This window comes from Dasypus novemcinctus, chromosome 18 (genome assembly GCF_030445035.2).
Source record: "Dasypus novemcinctus isolate mDasNov1 chromosome 18, mDasNov1.1.hap2, whole genome shotgun sequence".
NCBI classification, from domain to species: Eukaryota; Metazoa; Chordata; class Mammalia; order Cingulata; family Dasypodidae; genus Dasypus; species Dasypus novemcinctus.
In genome coordinates, this window is record NC_080690.1 from 17,648,789 (window position 1) to 17,671,183 (window position 22,395).

At 43.7% G+C, this 22,395-nt stretch overlaps 1 long non-coding RNA gene and 1 pseudogene across 1 annotated transcript in view; both read right to left on the reverse strand.

The window, feature by feature from the left end:
* Positions 1 to 21,747, reverse strand: part of LOC131274308 (uncharacterized) — a 59,311-nt gene extending 37,564 nt beyond the window's left edge. The window contains exon 1 of the long non-coding RNA XR_009181521.2: positions 20,616 to 21,747. This is a non-coding gene — a long non-coding RNA (uncharacterized lncRNA). The remainder of the gene's footprint in view (positions 1 to 20,615) is intronic.
* On the reverse strand, positions 3,849 to 10,459 carry LOC131274307 (elongin-B pseudogene; annotated as a pseudogene).
* Positions 21,748 to 22,395: the final 648 nt, after the last annotated feature.

The following is a 22,395-nucleotide window of genomic DNA, read 5'->3' on the forward strand; positions in this document are numbered from 1 at the left end:
ATTCAAGTCTTTTGCCCATTTAAAAAAAAAAATATTTATTTATTTCTCTCCCCCCTCCCACCCCCCTGCCCTGGTTGTCTGTTCTCTATTTCTATTTGCTTTATCTTTATCCGCTTCTGTTGTTGTCAGTGGCACAGCGGCACGGGAATCTGTGTTTCTTTTTGTTGCGACATCTTGTTGTGTCAGCTCTCCATGTGGGCGGCACCATTCTTAGGTAGGCTGCACTTTCTTTCGCACTGGGGGGCTCTCCTTATGGGGCGCACTCCTTGTGTGTGGGGCTCCCCTATGCGGGGGACACCCCTGTGTGGCACAGCACTCCTTGAGCACATCAGCACTGCACATGGGCCAACTCCTCACGGGTCAAGGAGGCCCGGAGCTTGAACCGCGGACCTCCCATGTGGTAGACGGACGCCCTAACCACTGGGCCAAGTCTGCTTTCCTTTTGCCCATTTCTTAATCAGGTTGTCTTTTTATTGTTGAGTTGTAACATCTCTTTATATATCATGGATAGTAAGCCTTTATTGGACATGTGATTTCCAAATATTTTCTCCCATTGAATTGGCTGCCTTTTCACCCTTTTCTTTGAGTTGATTCATGTATAGGGAGCGAGATAGGGGTCCTCTTTCTTTTTTTTTTTTTTTAATTTTTTATTCATTTAAAAAAAAATTACATTAAAAAAATATGAAGTCCCATTCAACCCCACCGCCCCCACCCCCCACTCCCCCCACAGCAACACTCTCTCCCATCATCATGACACATCCATTGCACCTGGTAAGTACATTTCTGGGCATCGCTGCACCCCATAGTCAATGGTCCACATCATAGCCCACACTCTCCCACGTTCCATCCAGTGGGCCCTGGTGGGATCTACAATGTCCCGTAGTTGTCCGTGAAGCACCACCCAGGACAACTCCAAGTCCCGAAAACGCCTCCCCATCTCATCTCTTCCTCCCATTCCCCGCACCCAGCAGCCACCATGGCCACCCTTCCCACACCAATGCCACATTTTCTCTGTGGACATTGGATTGGTTGTGTCCATTGCACATCTATGTCAAGTGGGGGCTTAGATTCCACATGGATACTGGATGCAATCCTCCTGCTTTCAGTTGTAGGTACTCTAGGCTCCATGGTGGGGTGGCTGACCTTCTTCAACTCCATGTTAGCTGAGTGGGGTAAGTCCAATAAATCAGAGTATAGGAGCTGAAGTCTGTTGAGGCTCAGGGCCTGGCTATCATATTGTCAGTCCAGAGATTCAAATCCCCTAAATATATCTTAAACCCCAACACCAACTACAATTCCAGTAAAGTAGCATGAAAGTCTTGGAAAAGAGATCCCATCTGAGTCCAGTTCCATCACGCAGAAACACCAGCTCCAAAGAAGGGCCATCTGACATGGCAGTGAACCCCATCTGCCATGACCATAGAACCCGTGGGTCTCTTTATCCCTCAAAAGAACCAATACCTGGGGTTGTATCTACTTTATCTGTCTCTGAGACTCTGCTCAGGTGTGCATAAAGGGCAATCCTTCTGACAACCTCCAGACTCTTTTTTAGAGACTTGTAGCCATATAAACTCATTTCTCCTTTCCATTTCCCCCTTACATTAGGTCAAACAGCATTTTAAAGTCATGTTATTATATGTAGACAGGGATATTCTGCTGATCCGCATTGAACCTTTAATTCAAGGTCATTTTCTAGTTGCATCTTCAGCTGGTATTTGGTAGTGATCCCTCGGTGCCAGGGAGGCTTATCCCCAGGTGTCATGTCCTACGCTGGGGGGAATGCACTGCATCTACATGCTGAGTTTGGCTTCGAGACTGGCCACATTTGAGTAACATGAAGGCTGTCAGGAGGAAACTCCCAGGCACAATGCTGCTCTAGGCCTTGTTCTTATTGCAGGCGTATAGGCTCACAAGCATAGTCATTAGTATCAGGAGTCCACTGTTGGACTCTCATTCCTTCCTGGTTCTTACCGTTGCACCTGGGGGACTGCCGCTGCTCCCCTAGGGACCACGACAGAGCCCCCCCAGCCAGGAACCCAGTACCCCCCAGCTGTTGTTTTTAATTGTTTCCACTATGAGTATATCCAAACATTTCCATGCACCCTGGATACATGCCCTGTATAACTCCCTGTCAACCATATATTGCCTGTCAATAACATCCCATACCAGTATTCCTCTGCCGCCATTGTTGAACCACTCTGTGATCCAAAACTTCCTGTAAAGTGAATCCCAATATAATGTCAGGTTCCCTTACTAGTAAAATGGAATATAGCGATGAGTTTAAAGGTTAGATCTAGGGAAACGGACTTTGGCCCAGTGGTTAGGGCGTCCGTCTACCACATAGGAGGCCCGCGGTTCAAGCCCCGGGCCTCCTTGACCCGTGTGGAGCTGGCCCATGCGCAGTGCTGATGCCCGCAAGGAGTGCCCTGCCACACAGGGGTGTCCCCCGCGTAGGGGAGCCCCACGCGCAAGGAGTGCACCCATAAGGAGAGCCGCCCAGCGCGAAGGAGGGAGCAGCCTGCCGAGGAATGGCGCCGCCCACACTTCCCGTGCCGCTGACGACAACAGAAGCGGACAAAGAAACAAGACTCAGCAAAAAGACACAGAAAACAGACAACTGGGGGAGGGGAGGGGAATTAAATAAAAATAAATCTTTAAAAATAAAAAATAAAAAAAAATAAAGGTTAGATCTAGAGTACATATTGATTTGGAAAAATTTCTACATCCTATCTTTTTCTTTTCTTTTTTCCTAATAATTGAGCTTCTCTTCACAAGAGTCTTAGATCACAGTAATTCATATATACAATATACAGTACTCCCACACATCTACCATAAAACCTTTTCCCTTCCACAGCAATAATCTTTTAACTTATTCATATCATATTTACTGAAACTGATGTACAGACTCTGAAACAATAGCTTTCAAACAAAGTGACATCCGTGCTTACAATGTGGTCCATACTTTAGGATATACAGTTTTCTAAATTTTTTAGTTATCCTATGTTTTACATTATGGTTTACATTATTAGTCTGTCATCCCCTATATGTTTTTGGTGTAATATTACATGTTTTATATTCATCCTCGTGTACTCTCGCGAAACTCCTCTCTTGTCCCCACATTTACCTTGGTTCCATCCATTCAACATCCATTTTCCCCTCCCCTTGGGGCCCACAGCGACAGCCAATCTCCATTTCCCGAGGAGCCATGTCCAGAGATACTTGCAACAGTGTTCAGGGCCTGACTTGCTCAACTGCCCTAATGCCCTGGGAGCCACCCTTTCTCTCGAGAGATACAGTTCTCTCTCTTTGATGGCATTAGTCCTCCCCAGGTTGTGGGTCCACCCCAACTCTCACTTCTTGGGTCTCTACCCAATGGTACAACCCACCCTGGCAAAATGAGCATTCAGACATTCCCCAGGAGTCCGTCCCGCATCAGAAGGGGTCCTCTTTCATTCTTTTGGTTGTAGATGCCCAGTTTTCCCAGCACCATTTATTGAAGAGACTGTTTTGTCCTATTAACATGGACTTGGTAGGTTTGTCAAAAACCCTTTTTTCCATAGAGGTGAGGGTTTATTTCTGGACCATCAATTCTATTCCACCGATCGATGTGTCTTTTTTTTTTTTAATTTTTAATTTAAAATAAAAAAAAAATAACACTTTTTAAAATTAAAGTTAATAGATCACATATAATGTTACATTAAAAAAACAGAAGAGGTTCCCATATAACCCACCTCCCGCCCCTATCATTTTTGTAAATTCTATTTTTTTGAAGATATATACGTCACAAAAAAGGTTACATTATAAAAAACATAAGAGGTTCCCATATACCCCACCCTCCACTCCCCTACTCCTCCCACATCAACAACCTCTTTCATCATTATGGCACATTCATTGCATTTGGTGAATACATTTCGGAACACCGCTGCACTGCATAGATTATAGTTTACATTGTAGTTTACACTCTCCCCCAGTACTTTCAGTGGGTTATGGCAGGATATATAATGTCCAGCATCTGTCTCTGCAGTATCATTTAGGACAACTCCAAGTGCCGAAAATGCCCCCACATCACATCTCTTCTTCCCACTCACTCCCCTCCGCAACTACTGTGGCCATTTTCTCCACATCAATGCTATAGTTTCTTCCATTACTAGTCACAATAGTTTTATAGTAGAATACCAGCAAGTCCAGTCTAATCCATATTTTATTCCTCCATCCTGTGGACCCTGGGATGGTGATGTCCACTTTACCTCTATATCAAGAGGGGGCTTAGATCCCACATGGTTGATGGATGTGATTCAATGTTGTTTTTTTGAGGTACCATGGCCAGGGATTGAACCTGGGACCTCGTGTGTGGGAAGTTGGCACTCAACCACTGAGCCACATTAGCTTTCCTGAGTTCATTTTTTCATTTGTTTGCTTGTTGTTTTTTTGTTTTTAGGAGGTGCTGGGAACTGGACCCAGGACCTCCCATGGGAGAAGCAGGCGCTCTACCACTTGAGCTACTTCTGCCCCTCAATCTTTTTATAATTATTGAGACCTGTCTTGTGACCCAACATGTGGTCGATCCTGGAGCATTTGATAAGAATGTATATCCCAGTGAGTCTGGGTGTAAGGTTCTCTATATATGTTATATATATTTGTTATATTGTTCAAGTTCTCTATTTCCTTGTTGATCTTCTGTCTAGTTGTTCTATCAAGTGAAGTGAGTGGTGTGTTGAAATCTCCAACAATTATTGTAGAGATGTCTATTTCTCCCTTCAGTTTTTTGTTTTGTTTTGTTTTGTTTTTTTGAGACCCAAATCTCTTTATTGGGGCGGGGTGGGGCTCTGGGAGGTAGGCTTGGGGCCTCACTGCACAGCCTGTTCTTTGGTGCTGCTTCCTGAGTCCTGCTGCTTCATCACGTCAGGCAGCCGGGGCGGGCTGGAGAAGGGCTCAGTGCGCAGGGTCTCAAAAGTGTCATCTGCTCGGAAAGCCAGCACCACAGTGGCTGGGGCTTGAGACCGCCCCGTTTGACTGGTGAAGCCGCACTGGCCCAGTGTCTTGCTGTTGTCCAGGAGCTGGTCGTCCTGGTACAGCTGCCTGCTCGAGGGGCGGCCGCTTGAGTATGCCTTCCACAAGGCGCTTCAGCTTGAGGACGGTGCTCGATTCCTTGGCGTCTGTGAAGATGGCGGTCTTGTGGCCCGCGGTCATGAGGAACACGTCCATCGCGGCGTCTGCCTCTCCCTGCTCCACGCTGGCGCAGGCGCGCTCCGCCCCCTCTCCCTTCAGTTTTGCCAGAGTTTGCTTCATGTATTTTTGGGCACCCTGATTAGGTGCATAGGTATTTATGACTATTATTTCTTCCTGGTGGATTGTCCATTTTATTAATATATAATGGCCTTCTGTATCTCTTATAACTGTTTTGCATTTAAAGCCTATTTCATCCAATATTAGTATAGCCACCTCTGCTCTTTTTTGGTTACTGTTTGTGTGGAGTATCTTTTTCTAACCGTTCACTTTCAGCTGATTTCTTTCCCTGCATCTAAGGTGAATTTCTTATAGGCAGCATATGGATAATCCATGTTTTTTTAATCCATTCTATTAGGAACCAGGAACTGAACCTGGGACCTCCCACGTGGGAGGCAGGCACTCAACTACTTGAACCACATCCCCTCTCTAACCTATATCTTTTAAATGGAGAGTTTAATACATTCACATTGAGTGATATTACTGAAAATGCATTGTTTACTTCCACTTTTTTATTCTTTGGCTTCATATGTCATATTTCTTCTGTCTTTTTACTCTTTTGGTATTTCTTTTCTGATAGTCCTCTCTCCTCCAAGCCTCTCTCTTTAGTCTTATTCTTTCTAGCTGTATGGCTCCCTTTAATGCTTCCTGCAAAGGTGGTTTCTTTTTTATAAACTCTCTTAGTTTCTGTTTATTTGTGAATATTTTAAACTCACCTTCCTATTTGAAGGACAATTTTGCTGGATACAGATTTCTTGGTTGGCAGTTTTTCTCTTTGAGTATCCTAATTATATCATACCACTGTTTTCTCACCTCCATGGTTTCTGATGAGAAATCTGCACTAAGTCTTACTGGGCATCCCTTGTATGTAATGGTTTGCTTCTCCCTACTGCTCTCAGAATTTTCTCTTTGTCTTGCTATTTGACATTCTGAGTAGTAATATGTCTTGGAGTAGGTCTATTTGGATTTGTTTTGATTGTATGCCTCTAATGTGTTTTTGATCTCACCTATTGTGTCTTTCAATCCTATAAGCTTTGCTATTTTTCTATTTAGGTTTTCATATTTGTCTTTTTGCTTGCCCATTGTCTTCTTAATGTCCTTTATCGCTTTAGCCATTGTAGTAGTTTTGACATGGTTATGAATTTCAAAAATAGATATTGGATGATGTTTGTAATCTGGTCTGTATGTGGGCATGATTAAGTTATGATTAGGGCTTTTATTGGGCTACATCATTAGGGCAGATAAAAGGCACGGCAAAAGACAGTTTTAGGGTTTTTGATGTTGGAGTTTGATGCTGAAGCCTTAGGCTGGAGCTGCGTGAAGTAAGCTCACAGAGGAAAGAGAAGCAAGCCCCAGGAATAAAGGAACCCTGAGCCCAGGAAGAAGCAAGCCCTGGGAAGAGAGGAGCCCTGCACCCAGAGAGAAGCAAGACCCTGGAAGAGAGAAACCCAGGAAACCTGAACTCTCGCAGATGTTGGCAGCCATCTTGCTCCAACATGTGAAGATAGACTTTGGTGAGGGAAGTAATTTATGCTTTATGGCCTGGTGTCTGTGAGCTCCTACCCCAAATAAATGCCCTTTATAAAAACCAACCAATTTCTGGTATTTTGCATCAGCACCCCTTTAGCTGACTAATACAGCCATATTGTATTGCAACTCACTGATTTGATTTATGAGATTAGTATGAACCATGTTGCTTTGTTGTCTCAAATCCTATGTCTTATCTGGGGTTTTAATATATTCCTTTGCTTGGGCCATTTCTTCCATTTTCTTAGTATGGCTTGTGATTTTTTGCTGATGTCTAGGTATATGATTATGATGGTGAGTTTACTCTGATTCTCAGTTTCTCTCTCTTGCATAAGGACGTAGTGGTGGAAGGATGTGTGCTACTGCTATTCTTTGATTCTTGTTTCCACCTGTTCTAGGTCTTTAGAAGTATCCCTGTTTATTTGGTCAAATCCAGGCCTTGGACCCAGTAATGGGTTGCAGACGCACTTCCAAGAACCTTGGGTAGGGAGACTGTAAAGGCCAGAAAAGACCTCTTTTATTTACTTTGTATCCTCATATGCACTTCCTTGGGCCACCAGCAGATGGTGCTCATCCATAGCTCAGTTCAAATCCTGGTAGACATGGACCACAACAGTGTGACAGAATCCTTCCCCGAGGCTATTCAGAGCCTCACAAATCAAACTTTCTCAGAGGCTGTTCTCCAACCTTTGCCCATACCCCCTCCTTCTTCCTGGGTGGTAAATAATTCTACTTCCCTCTGTGTCCTTAATAATCAGTCCTGGTCAGTAGGGAGGGTGTTTGTGAAAGCTGGATCTCTTTCATCCCCTGCTGGCTCTGAGGACAAACAATGATGTGGCCCCACCCAGTGTGGCAGTGCTCATGGGACACAGCAGACCAAATTAGTTGGACAAAAGCTGAATCAGCTTTAGGTTGGCTGCATCCCCCTTTCTCCCCTTTCTTGGGGTATTAGACCCCTGTGGTCCCCTCTGTCCATAGCCACCAGCCAGGGGCCAGAGAATTCAAAGCTATCTGCTCTGAGGGTGGGGGGAAGGGTGCTAGCAGCTGAAGCTGCACCTTTACTCACAGTTTTGCCAACAAGATTCTTTTCCTTTGCCTCTCTTTCTTCTGGATGATGTCCAACCTTACCCTAGTGTCCTAAACCCTGGAACATTTTTTTCTTGACTTTTTCTTCCTATCCTCTAATTATTTTTCTGGGAGAGAAGTGAATCCTATGTCTCTCTAATCCTCATCTTCCCAGAAGTCCTCTCCTATAAGCTTTTTTTTTTTTTTTTTAAAGTATATATATATATATTTTAAAGATTTATTTATTTATCTATCTATTTATTTTTTATTTCTCTCCTCTTCCCCCCCCCCCACTTGTCTGTTCTCTGTGTCCATTTGCTGTGTGTTCTTCTGTGTCCACTTCTATTCTTATCAGTGGCCCAGGAATCTGTGTCTCTTTTTGTTATGTCATCTTGCCGCGTCAGCTCTCCGTGTGTGTGGCGCCATTCCTGGTGAGGCTGAAATTTCTTTTGCACTGGGCGGCTCTCCTTATGGGGCACACTCCTTGCCCGTGGGGCTCCCCTACGCAGGGGACACCCCTGCATGGCACAGCACTCCTTTCATGTATCAGCACTGCATGTGGGCCAGCTCCACACAGGTCAAGGTAGCTTGGGGTTTGAACCGCGGACCTCCCATGTGGTAGACGGATGCCCTATCCACTGGGCCAAGTCCACTTCTCTCCTCTAAGATTTTAATGTGGTCCATTTCCCATCCTAGAGGTGGCCACTGAGGGGATATCTCCAGTTCTTCTTGCTGTGCCTGTTCAAAGCTACCATCGTGATGCCTAAAGAAAGACATCATAACAACAACTAGTACTCTGTGAGTGCTGACTGCAGGCTGGAAGCTGTGCTAAGGGCTTGCATTTCCACTTTACAAGAGAGGAAATGATGGCCGGAGAGTTTGCCAGCATTTCCAGGGTCATGAGGCTGGGGGCTTCCAAGCTGGGGCTGAGCCATGCAGTTGGACTAGAACATGTGTGTCTGGTCTCTCCATGTGGGGGATGTGCTGTGCTGTGATAGCTTCTCCACATTCACTCTATGCAAGCAAGGTGAAGCAGTGTATCAAGGGAGAAATGGGAACAGGCCAAAGAGCTCCTGGCTTTCATTTTCTTCCTCTCCTCTTACCAAGGGAAGGACATGTGAATGGGCATGTAGAACTCCAGGGGGTCATAAAAACTGCTGTTGATTCATCCAAGGATGAAAGTGAGGACGAAATGTGAATCTAGGTAGATGTTAGCTGCAACTGTGGGGAGAGCATAGTAGCTTTGGGAGAGGTGCTTGCTGGGCCCCCATTGGGCAGACAAGTTCTCAAGGTGCTTCAGGATACCAGATAAGCAACTCTAGGGGTGTAGTCATTAACTAAACAAAGATATGGTCACCTTTTCAATACCAGCGAGTAAGTAGTGAAATTGGAATCCTTGGGAGGTGCTATTGACATCAGACAAACATACACAAATACCTTTGTTCCCATAACCAGTACAGATTTTAGTTTAAATTTGATTTGTTGGTAATTCTCTGGGAAGGCAAGAAATTGTGCAATAGAGAAAACATGTAATATTGCCTCATTATTTAATCTCAGGCTCAGCCAGCACTCTCTCCCTCTGCCTGCTCCACTCTCTTGCCAAGGAACCAACAGCCAGTCCCCTCCTTTCCTTTTCAAAGATCTTTTTTTTCCTGGTTTTTATTTTATTATGAAAATAATTTCTTATTCATAAATGCATTCAAACAATATAGGAATATAGTAGTCTCCAAATAAAAGTTGTCTGCCTTCCTTCCCTTCAAACAATTCAACTCCCTGAAGGTCATCGTGGTTAACTTGCACTTATTGTTCTAGATTTTCCCAGACTTTTCCTTTGTATTTACAAAAACATGCCTGTCTATTATCTGCAGAAGCATAGATAGAAATGTTCTAAGACATTACAAAGGAATTTTTTGATGCAGTATCATATGAGAGTAAGGTGGTGATCTGATCCCATCACCCTGAATATTTTAGTGTTTATTTCTTGCAGTCTGGCACTTTCTGCTACATAACGATACTACACACCATCAAAATCAGGTTATCAGCACTGATACATTCTTTCCATTTAATCCTCAGCTATGTGGTAGGCAGAATTTCTAAGACTTCCCCACTCCCCACCCACACACAAAGAATCCCTGGAATCTGAATCTGATGAGTATCCCTCCTGTGATTGTGTTATGTTATGTGGCCTGGCTGACTTTCAGACAGGGAACCCCTTCAAAAGCAGGGCGTTTTCTCAGGCTGGGGGCAGACGGGGACATCAGAGAGAAGTGATGCATGTGGAAGACTCAGTGTGCTGCAGCTTTGAGGATGGAGGGACCCGTGTGAGCAGGAATGTGAGCCCCCGAGCATGCTTGGAAGTGGCTTCTCCCCAGGGCCTCCACGTAAGAGCCCACTCTGGCTGACACCTCGATTCTGGCTTTGCCATACATTGGAGCATGGGACCCCCTGAGCCCACCCAGACTTTTGCCCTGCAGAACTGTGAACTAATAAATGGGTGATTCAGTCTGCATGTTTGTGGCCATTTGTCCCACAGCAATAGAAAACCAGTACAGGGAAGCGGACTTGGCCCAGTGGTTAGGGCATCCGTCTACCACGTGGGAGGTCCACAGTTCAAATCCTGGGCCTCCTTGACCCGTGTGGAGCTGGCCCATGCGCGCAAGGAATGCCCTGCCATGCAGGGGTGTCCCTGCATAGGGGAGCCCCACGCGCAAGGAGTGTGCCCCATTAGGAGAGTGTGTGCAAGAAAGTGCACCAGGAATGGTGTCGCACACATGGAGATCTGACACAAGATGACGCAACAATATGAAACACAGATTCCCGTTGCCGCTGATAAGGATAGAAGCGGTCAAAGAACACACAGCGAATGGACAGAGAGAGCAGACAACTGTGGGGTGGGTGGGAAGGGGAGAGAAATTAAAAAATAAAATAATAAAATAAATAAAATCTTAAAAAAAAAAAACCAGTACAGGCTGCCTTCACATTTTGTCAGTCCTCTCAATACTATCCTTTTTTTTTTTTAGATTTATTTTTTTTTATTTCTCTCCCCTTCCCTGCCCCTCCCCCCCCCCATTGTCTGCTCTCTGTGTCCATTTGCTGTGTGTTATTCTGTGCCCACTTGTATTCTTCTCAGCGGCGCCGGGAATCTGTGTTTCTTTTTGTTGCGTCATCTTGTGTCAGCTCTCCATGTGTGCGGTGCCATTCCTGGGCAGGCTGCGCTTTCTTTCACGCTGGGCTGCTCTCCTTATGGGGCGCACTCCTTGCGCATGGGGCTCCCCTACGCAGGGGACACCCCTGCATGGCAGGGCACTCCTTGCGTGCATCAGCACTGCGCATGGGCCAGCTCCACACGGGTCAAGGAGGCCCGGGGTTTGAACTGTGGACCTCCCATGTGGTAGGCTGACGCCCTATCCATTGGGCCAAATCTGCTTCCCAATACTATCCTTTCTGGTAAAAGTATCTAGTTAAGAATCACATGCTGCATTTGGTTGTTATGTTGCCTTAGTCTTCTATCTTGGAAAAGTTCCTTTCTTACCTTGACTTCTTGACCTTGACACTTCTGAAGATGATAGCTCAGTTATTTTGTAGAATGTCTCCATTTGGGTTTGTCTGGAGTTTTCTCCTGATTGGATTCAGGCTCTACAGTGTTAGCAGGAACATCCCAGAGTGGTGCTGTTCTCACTGCATCCTGCCAGTTGCCTTCGTCCCGTTACTGATGATGGTCTCTCGAATCACTTGAAGGTGTGGCTGCCAGGCTTCTCTGCTGTAAGGTTCCTTACTCATTTGTTTTTGTAATTAATATTTTGTAGGGAGGTACTCTGAAACTATGTAATCATCCTGCTCCTCAACAAATTTTCATTTTATTCATGTATTAATTTATTAGTATAGTAATGGTAAAATGGTTTACCATTTTATTCAAAGAGTTATAAACTGTTACTTTTGTTTATTTTTATGATCAAACTGCCTCACATTTGGCCAGTGGGAGCCTCTTCAGGTGACTTTTGTGTCTTTCTGGCATGGCTCCGTCATTCTTCAAGCACCTCCTTCTTTCCAGGCTCATCAGGTAACTTCCTTGTCCCAGCCCAGGGATCAGCCATTTTCCAAGGAGCCCTGTTCTTCTTGGATGCTGGATGCTGCAGTGCTCATTGCTCTGGGTTGTTGCTACTCTCAGGTCCTTTAGAGGACAGAGTGAGGGAACACACACACGCCTACATCTGTGTATAAATGCACACATACACATTTACATCCCTATTTCTGTGTTTCTATATATTGGAAAACATGATACCTTCAAATTCAATGCAGGGAAGCAGATGTGGCTCAGGTGATAGGGTCTCTGCCTACCATATGAGAGGACCTGGGTTCGATCCCTGAGGCCTCCTGGTGAAAAAGAAGAGAAGGTGTGCCTGTGTGGCGAGCTGAGAGCCTGCACGGCGAGCTGAGAGCCTGTGTGGTGAGCCAAGTGCCTGCGCCTGCGCGAGTGCTGGTGTAGCGAGCTGAGTGCCTGCATGGTGAGCCAAGTGCCTGCGCGGTGAGTCAGTGCGCGTGCAAGTGAGTCACTCAGCAAGATGATGACGCAACAAAAGAGAGACAAGGGGAGAGTCAAGGTGAAGCACAGCAGAGACCAGGTACTGAGGTGGCAAATTGACAGGGAGCCTCTCTCCACATCAGAGGTCCCCAGGATTGAATCCTGGTGAATCCTAGAGGAGAAAGATGAGAAGACAAAAAGAGAAATAGATACAGAAGATCATACAGTGATTGGATACAGACAGCAAAAACAGCAGGGTGTAGGGAGGGGAGTGGGGGGAGGAAAAAAATTCAATGCAAACTTACAGGATTCCTTCTAGGTTCCTCCCTTCCCACATTTATAATTCCCGTCTGACAGTGAAGCACCTCACTCCTCTTCTCCTGGACGTATTTCCTATTTGATCAGTCCCCTGGCATCTAACTATTGCCACCCCATCCTGTGTGAGGCTGTCCTTTTCCCTTGCTTGGGTTCCCTGCACCCTCACCTTGTACATCCCTGACACCCACTCAGGCTGCTCCCCAGGCAGACTCCTCCTTACTGACTCAGGCTCTGGTGCTCGTGCTGGGTGCCTCCCTGTGTGGCCACCCCCCCCCCCCACACACACACTTTGTGGACCCCCTTCTCATCCGGTTTGGGCTTTGACACTGTGCTCCAGGCTGTCTGCTTTCCCTCGTCCCCTCCTCCCCCAGGGCAGGTACCCACCTTGCTCTGCCCCACCTGCTGGCTGAATCGTTCAGAGAAGGGAAGGGGAGAAGGAGGAAGGAGGAGAGGGAGCCCATGGCAGGCTCCCCACTGGGGACTGACATTCTTTCTCTCAATACAGCCCCAACAGGTGCTGTTTCTCCCCTCGAGCACCAGAATAAGTGGTTGACTTTCATGCAGGGACCATGAAAGTACCTGATTTCTTAATGCGAGAAAGCACACTCTGAGCCCAGAGAAGCTGGCTATGCTGGGGGACACATGGGGGAAGCAAGAGATGGAGGTGTCCGTGTTTCCCTTTGGGCCTGGGATAGACTGGAATGGTGAGCAGAATTGCTGGTACTATTTAAATCTCTCTCTCTTGCATTTTTTGTTGAATGTATAATTGGCATTAAATCTTGCTGATTTGCATTAGTTAAATGTAAGTAGTGAACAAGTTAATTCTGCAACTTGCTTTTTTTCATGTAACATTATGGAATCTTTCACTGTCAGTCCTTTAGGTTTATCTAGCTTGTTTCAACAGCCCTTTGGTTTTCTGCAGTATAAATCTATCAGCATTTACTTGTGGATAGACATGTGGCTGTTTTCAGTTTTTCGTATCACCGTTCAGGACCAAGACCCAGCCAGCCTTCTCTCCCTACACCCACAGGTCTGAGAAACATCCCCGCTAAGACTGTGGGGAGTTGGCTCACTGGTTTGTGTATCTTTGGCTCTTCCAGTAGAATTTCGTAGAAGAGATTCCCAGAAGTGGTATTGCTAGGGCAAAGGTTATTTGTACTTAAAAATGCTGAAAATTATTGCCAAATTGACGTTCAAAAGAGCTGTACCATCTTAACACTTTCTGTCCAAATTTTTGAGAGGGCACATGTCTCATGTTGACCCACCCTGGAAATTCCAGGTACTTGGTCTGGAGTAAGCTGTTCTTCCTTCTGTGCTTTCCCACTTTGGAAGTTCTGAGAATAGCTTACATTATTTATGACTCGTCCTTGGTAGAAAAAAAATATATAGAAGGAATTGTGTGTTTAGTAAGCCAGAGTGGTTACCACATCCATTTTTTGTGTGTGTGTCTGAATGTGTGTCTGTGTGCATGTGTGGAGTTTCCTCTTAGACCACAGGGAGGGACAACAGATGGGTGCAGTGTTCCTGGGGTCCCCCACTGTCACTTATCTCAGGTCTTTCCTCCTGCCAGTGAGGCCTACAAGGGGCTCAGCTCCGGATCAGTAAGGACTGGGACTTCCTTCGCATAGCAGTTTCCTTCAAAAGCAGTAGGTGCGACAAGGCACACACACTCTGTGTTGTGAAAAATTCCATCTCCCTGTTGATCTTCTGATAGGCTGCTTCTGGCTCAGGTTCTGCAGCCAATACTTTTTTCGCCCAGTTTTCATTAGTCTTAGTATATTTACTAATTTCTCCTTTGACCCACTGATTGTTTAAGAGTGAGTTGTTCAACCTCCACACATTTGCAAATTTCCCCTTTTCCCCTATTATTGGTTTCCAGTTTCATTTCATTATGATCTGAGAAGGTGCTTTGTATTATTTCATTCTTTTTTTTTTTTGAGGAAGCGGGGACCAGGGATTGAACCCAGGACCTTGTATGTGGGAAGCCGGCCCTCAACCACTGAGCCATATCAGCTTCCCTGAGTTGTTTTGTTTTGTTTTGTTTTCTTCCCCTTTGTTTTGCTTGTTGTTTGTTTTTGTTTTCTCAGGAGGCACTGGGAACCAAGACCCAGGATCTCCCATGTGGGAGGTGGGAGCTCAACTGCTTGAGCCACATCTGCTCCCTCAGTCTTTTGCATTTATTGAGACCTGCTTTGTGACCTTATATGTGGACTATCCTGGAGAAAGATCTGTGAGCACTTGAGAAGAATGTATAGCTCACTGAGTTTGGATGCAACGTTTTGTGTATGTTTGTCAGTTCTAACTCGTTTATCATATTGTTCAAGTTCTCTGTTTCCTTGTTGATCTTTTGTGTAGCTCTATCTATTGATGTGAATGGTGTGTTGAAGTCTCCAACTATTATTGCAGAGATGTCTGTTTCTTCCTTCAGTTTTGCCAGAGTTTGCTTCATGTATTTTTGGGCACCCTTGTTAGGTGCATAGATGTTTATGACTGTTATTTTTTCCTGGTAGATTGTCCCTTTAATTAATATATAATAACCTTCTGGGGAAGTAGATTTGGCTCAACTGATAGATCATCCACCTACCACATAGGAGGTCCAGGGTTCAAAGCCAGGGCTTCCTGACCTGTGTGGAGAGCTGGCCCACGCTCAGTGCTGACATGTGCAAAAAGTGCCATGCCACGCAGAGGTGTTCCCCAGGTACAGGAGCCCCCCACACAAGGAATGCACCCCATGTGAAAAAAAAGAGCAGCCTGCCCAGGAGTGGCACCACACACATGGAGAGCTGACACAGCAAGATGATGCAACAAAAAGAGACACAGATTCCCGGTGCCGCTGATAAGAATACGAGTGGACACAGAAGAACACACAGCGAATGGACACAGAGAACAGACAACAGGGTGGGGGGGAGGGGAGAGAAATAAATAAAAAATCTTTAAAAAAGAAATGGCTTTCTGTATCTCTTAATAATTTTTTTTTGCATTTCAAGTTTATTTTGGCCAATATTAATATAACTACCCCTGCTCTTTTTTGGTTACTGTTTGCATGTAGTGTCTTTTTCCAGCCTTTCACTTTTAGCTAATTTGAATCCCTGGGTCTAAGGTGAGTCTCTTGTAGGCAGCATATGGATGGTTCATGGTTTTTTTTTGTTTTTTTTTCATTTTAAAAACAATTTATTGAAGTATATCATTCCTACGTGAACATATATAAACAATAAGTATATCATAAAAGTTGTGAACTTACAAAACAAACACGCATAAAATCATACAAGGCTCCTATACATCACCCCACCACAAACACCTTGCATTGTTGTGAAACATTTATAACAAATTGTGGAAGAACATTGTCAAAGTATTACTACTAACTATAGTCCATATCTTATATTTGGTGTATTTTTTTCCCCAAACCCACCCTATTATTTTTTTTTCTTCATAAACCATACAGTTTATCTAAAGTGTGCAATCATTGGCATTTAGTATAATCACCGAGTTGTGCATTCATCATTTCAAGCAATATTAGAGCATTTTCATTACTCAAACCCCAAAAAACAACAAAAAACAAACCATTATTATACCCATATGTTAGTGCTACTAATTACAAATCCTATGATGTGCTTTTACCATTTCTGTTCATTTACAAACATTTGCAAACAACTTTTTACCAATTCTGCACAGATTAAACCTCAGCTTTCCATTTTCTAAACACATTGTTTTCTCTGGTAACTTACATTCTAGCTATTAACTCCATGAGTTTGCCCATTATATTTAGTTCCTAATAGCAGAGTCATAGAATATTTGTCCCTTTTGTGTCTGGCTTGCTTCACTCAACATAAGGTCCTGTCCTTCAGTTTCATCCATGTTGTCCTATACTTCACGACTTCATTTCTTCTTACAGCTGAATAATAGTCCATCGTATGTATACTCCACAGTTTGTTTACCCATTCTTCAGTTGATGGTTACCCGGGCTGTTTCCATCTTTTGGCAATTGTGAATAATGCCACTATGAACACTGATGTGCAGATGTTTGTTTATGTCACTGCTCTCAGGGTATATGCCTAGTAGTGGTATTTCTGGGTTACATGGTAGATTTATATCTAACTTACTTATGAACCACTAAACAGACTTCCACAGTGGCTGTCCTATTCTACATTCCCACCAAAAGTGAATAAGCATTCCTCTCTTTTCACATCCTTTCCAGCAGTTGCAGTTTTCTGTTTTGCTAACAGTGGCCATTCTAGTAGGTGTGAAAATATATCTCACTGTAGTTTCGATTTCCCTATTAGCCAATGAGACTAAGCATTTTTTCATGTTTTTTTTTTTTTTCCATTTGTATTTCTTCTTTAGAAAAGTGTTTATTCAGGCCTTTTGTCCATTTTTTAATCGGGTCATTTGTCTCTGTATTGTTGAGTTGTAGGGTCTTTTTTGTATATCATGGATATTAGACCTCTGTTGGATGTGTGATTACCAAATAATTTCTCCCATTGATTCAGCTGCCTTTTTACCCTCTTCACAAAATTCTTTTGAGATGTAGAAGTGTTTAATTTTGAGAAGGTCCCATTTATCTATTTTTTTCTTTTGCTGCTTGTGCTATGAGCATAAAATTTAAGAGACCCCTACCTACTACGAGGTCTTGTGGATGTTCCCTACATTATCTTCTAGGAGTTTTATGGCCCTAGCTTTTACTTTGAGTTCATTCTTGTATAGGGATTGAGCTAGGAGTCCTCTTTCATTCCTTTTTTTTTTTTTTTTTGAGCTAGGCCAGTAATTTCTTCAGGCAGGGAGGGAGATCATGGGTCCCAGGTAGAGAGGAAGGGGCTGAAAAGTGATAAAGCAGGCTGACTTACAAACCAGAATTCCCCATTATAGATTATAAATGCCCAGGTTTTCTTGCGCGATGACCATGGCAGAGGAAAAATGGCAAGAGCGGTGCACAGAGGGCAGGAATGAGTCCACAGGTGAGAGAGCATGAATTCAGGCTTTGTGCCTGCTTTATGAATGATGAATTATTCCACCCCTTTGCTAATGGTAGGGGAGAAGTTCCAGCTGCTTGCTGTTTTGATGGATTACCCCATCCATTAATCCCCCATGAAAGCCCAATGATAAAGCCTTGGGGAATATCTGGGGCTTCTTCTGGTTTCCAGAGAAGGTCCTGTACTGAATGGCAGAATCTTGGGAAAGATTTTCCAGCTGCCATCTTGGAGGTTATTGATGTCCACATGGACTTCTTGCCAGGTTCCAGATCCATCTATTGATTCCCTATCTTACTAGCCGGCTTCATTCCTCCCTCAGAGCGTTTACACCTTTATTCTTAAAGGGGTGCTGAAGGGAGATGATCTTTCTTCTGTAGCTACCTCCTGCTGGTTAGGGGCAGTAGGCCATACCTGGCCAGGTATAAAACTCTCCTGCTATTTTATCTCAGTTGGAGACTCTTTCATTCTTTTAGTTATGGATATCCAGTCTTCCAGCCCATTTATTGACGAGACTGCTCTGTCCCAGAAAAGTGGATGTGGTAGGCTTATCAAAAATCATTTGACCATAGAGGTGAGGGTCTGTTCCTGAGCTCTCAATCTGATTCTATTGATTAGTGTGTCTACCTTTGTGGCAATATCATACTATTTTGACCACATCAGGAAGCGTGAGTCCTCTGATTTTGCTCGTCTTTTCTAGGATTTTTTGGCTATTCCAGACCTCTTACCCTTCCAAATGAATTTGGTAATTGACTATTCTATTAATGTAAAGTAGGCTGGTAGAATTTTTTTTGGTATTGCAATGAATCTATAAATCAGTTTGGGTAGAAGTGACATCTTCACAAAGTTTTGTCTTTCAGTCCATGAACACAGACTATCTTTCCATTTGTTTAGGTCTTCTTTGATTTCTTTTAGTTGTGTTTCATAGTTTTCTGAATATAGATCCTTTATAATCCTAGTTAAAGTAATTCCTAGATATTTGAGTCTTTTTAATTGCCATTGTAAATGGAATTTAAAAAAAAAATTTTCTCCTCAGCTTGCTTATTATTAGTGTATAGAAATGCTACTGATTTTTGTGTGTTGATCTATTATCCTGGCAGTTTGCTAAACTCATTTATTAGCTCAAGTAGCTTTGTTGTAGCTATTTCAGGGTTTTCTAAATATAGGATCATGTCATCTGTGAATAGTGAGAGTTTTACTTCCTCTTTTCCAAATTGGATGCCTTTTATTTCTTTTTCTTGCCTAATTGCTCTAGCTTGAAATTGTAGCACAATGTTGAATAACAGTGGTGATAGTGGGTGTATTAGTTAACCAAATGGGTGCTGATGCAAAATACCAGAAATTGGTTGGTTTTTATAAAGGTTACTTATTTGGGGTAGGAGCTTACAGATACCAGGCCATAAAACATAAGTCACTTCCCTCACCAAAGTCTTTTGGAACAAGATGGCTGCCGACATCTGCCAGGGTTCAGGCTTTCTGGGTTCCTACATTCCTGGGGGCTTGCTTTTCTCTAGGTTCAAGCTTCCTTTCTTCCTGGGGCTAGCTTCTCTTTCCTCTGTGTGATGACTTCTCAGGGCTCCAGCTCAAGTCTTAAGCATCAAACTCCAACATCAAAAGTGCAACATCAGAAACCGCAACATCAGAAACCCTCAGTTCTGGGAAGTGGACTTGGCTCAATGGATAGAGCATCTGCCTACCACAGTTCAAACCCCAGGCCTCCTTGACCTGTGTGGAACTGGCCCACATGCAGTGCTGATGTGTGCAAGGAGTGCTGTGCCACGCAGAGGTGTCCCCCGTGTAGGGAAGCCCATGCACAAGAAGTGTGCCCCATAAGGAGAGCCACCCAGCGTGAAAGTCCAGCCTGCCCAGGAATGGTGCTGCACGCACGGAGAGCAGATGCAGCAAGATGATGCAACAAAAAGAGACACAACAAAAAGAAACACAGATTCTTGTGCCACTGACAAGAATAGAAGCGGACACAGAAGAATATACAGTGAATGGACACAGAGAGTAGACAACTGGGGGGGGCAGGAAGGGGGGGAGAGAAATAAATAAAAAATAAGTCTTAAAAAAAAAAAAAGAAAGAAACCCTCAACTCTGTTCTCTGCCATGCCATGCCCTAATCATAACTCAGTCATGACCAGGTACAGATCAGATTACAAACATAATCCAATATTTCTTTTTTGAATTCATCAATAATATCAAACTGCTACACTCCACCCTCTGAATTCCAAAAAGACATTACAATAGTTAAAAAAAAAAACAAAAAACCTTAAATCAGTTACAATGCAAGTACTAAGTCATATCACAATCAATTTAAAGAAATACAGTTTGTCTTGGGGCAAAGTCCTGTCTGCTATAAACCTCTGAAACTTACAAAACAATTTATCTGATTCCAACACACAAATGGATAGAAAAAGGATAAACATTTTCATTACAATAAGGAGAAATTCGGAGGAAAACATGAGTTACAGTTTCTCTGCAGTTCAGTAGACTTGCAGTGCATTCCTCTATTCGATTTCAAAGTCTGAGAGTCATTCTTAAGAAGGTGGTTTCTTCTCCTTGGGGCCATATGGGGACCCACCCTTTCCACTGGCTCGCCCAAGAGCCATTTTCTTGGTTCCACCCTCATCAAGCATCTAAGTGTTCACCAGGCTCCAGACCTCTCCCTCCAAGAGTGTTGGGGTGATTGCCACAACCTTACCCAATATTTGGGTTAGAGTCTTAACCTCCCTAGTACAGTGATGTGAAGACAACATTCCCCCTAATCTTTGGCATACAGGCTCAACTCTCTCAGAGCAACGAGTTGACCACCTGGCCTTCCCTAACCTTTGAGGGACAGGGCCACCCCTCTCAGACCTGTGGGGTGCTGACCTTAACCACCCTAATCCTTGGGGAATGTGTCCCACCCACTCTTTACCCTGGGGCAGCAAAACTCTCCCAGAACATTGGACGGGAACATCCACCCTCTTCAAATGCTGGGGCAAACTCACCCTCTCTTTACACATGGGTGGGGTTCCTCTCTTGGCCCAAGGTGATGTCCTACTTGCAGATCACAGCTTCCATGGTTTTCCTCTTAAAGGTGTTTCTCCTTCAATTTCTCCTTTCCATGTCCTTTTCATTCCAGGCTGACAGTGGTTTTTTTCATACAGCTCTTTCAAAAACCTTGTTGGTTTAGCATGCAGGAAGCAGGGGTCCAAGCCATCAGACCGTAAGACTTCCACAAGTCTTTCCAACATAACTGCATCTTCCATCCTGATTTACAAGTTCCAAGTTTGGTTAAGTCCTCCAATGGGGCACTTTCATCTGGGAGCCTAATTTACAGAATCTTGGAATTTTCAGAATCAGTTTCTGTTTTCTTTGTGCCCAACAATTTAGTTCACAGCTTATCTCACTTATTTAGTATTTTGCTATAAGCTGCAAGGAGAGGCCAAGCTGCATTCTCTGAATTTACTTTGGAAATTTCTTCAGCTAAATGCCCAGGCTCACCATTTTCAAATTCTGTCTTCCATAAAACATCAGGAGTTAGTCTTGCGAAGTTCTCTGCAACTTTAAAACACAGATCGCCTTTCCTCCAGTTTCCAATAATAGTTTCATCATTTATTTCTAAGGCATCATAAAAAGTCTCTTTAGCATCCATATTGCTATCAGCAGTCTCTTCAAATCACTGTAGGTCTTTTCTTCAAGCAACTCATAATTCCTCCAAAAAATACCCTTTACCCATTTATAAAACCATTGCAGCATTTCGGTAATTGCAAAAGCACTTCCCCACTCCTTGGTATCAAATTCTGTATTAGTCAGCCAAAGGGGTGCTGATGCAAAATACCAGAAATTGGTTGGTTTTTATAAAGGGCATTTATTTGGGGTAGGAGCCTACAGATACCAGGCCATAAAGCATAAGTTACTTCCCTCACCAGTCTATTTGGAGCAAGATGGCTGCTGACATCTGCCAGGGTTCAGGCTTCCTGGGTTCCTACATTCCTGGGGCTTGCTTTTCTCCAGGTTCAAGCTTCCTTTCTTCCTGGGGCTGGCTTCTCTTTCCTCTGTGTGCTGACTTCCCAGGGCTCCAGCTTAAGTCTTAAGCATCAAACTCCAACATCAAAACTCCAACAACAGAAACCCTCAATGCTGTTCTCTGCCATGCCTTTTATCTGTGAGTCACCACCCACCAAGGGGTGGGGACTCAATGCCCTAATCATGACCAGGTACAGATCAGATTACAAACCAATATTTCATTTTGGAATTCATCAATAATATCAAACTGCTACAGCGGGCATCCTTTTCTTGTTCCTGATTTTAGAGGAAAAACTTTCAGCCCCTCCCTAATGAATATGGTGTTGGCTGTGAGATTTTCATATATGTCCTTTATTATGTTGAGAACTTTCCTTCTATATCTATCTTTTGAATGTTTTTTAAAGAAACAACACTGAATTTTTTTTTTTTAACACTGAATTTTGTCAAATACCTTTTCTGCATCAATCGAGATGATCATGTGCTGTTGTTTTTTTTCCCTTCAACTTGTTAATGTGGTATATTATGTAATTGTTTTTCTTGTGTTGAAACACCCTTGCATGCCAGGAATAAAACCCACTTGATCATGATGTATAATTGTTTTTATATTCTGTTGGATTCTATTTGCAAGAATTTTGTTGAGAATTTTTGCATCTATGTTCATTAGAGAGCTTGGTCTGTAATTTTCTTGTAGTATCTTTATTTGGCCTTGGTATTAGGGTGATATTGCCTTCAAAAAATATGTTGGGTAATTTTACCTCC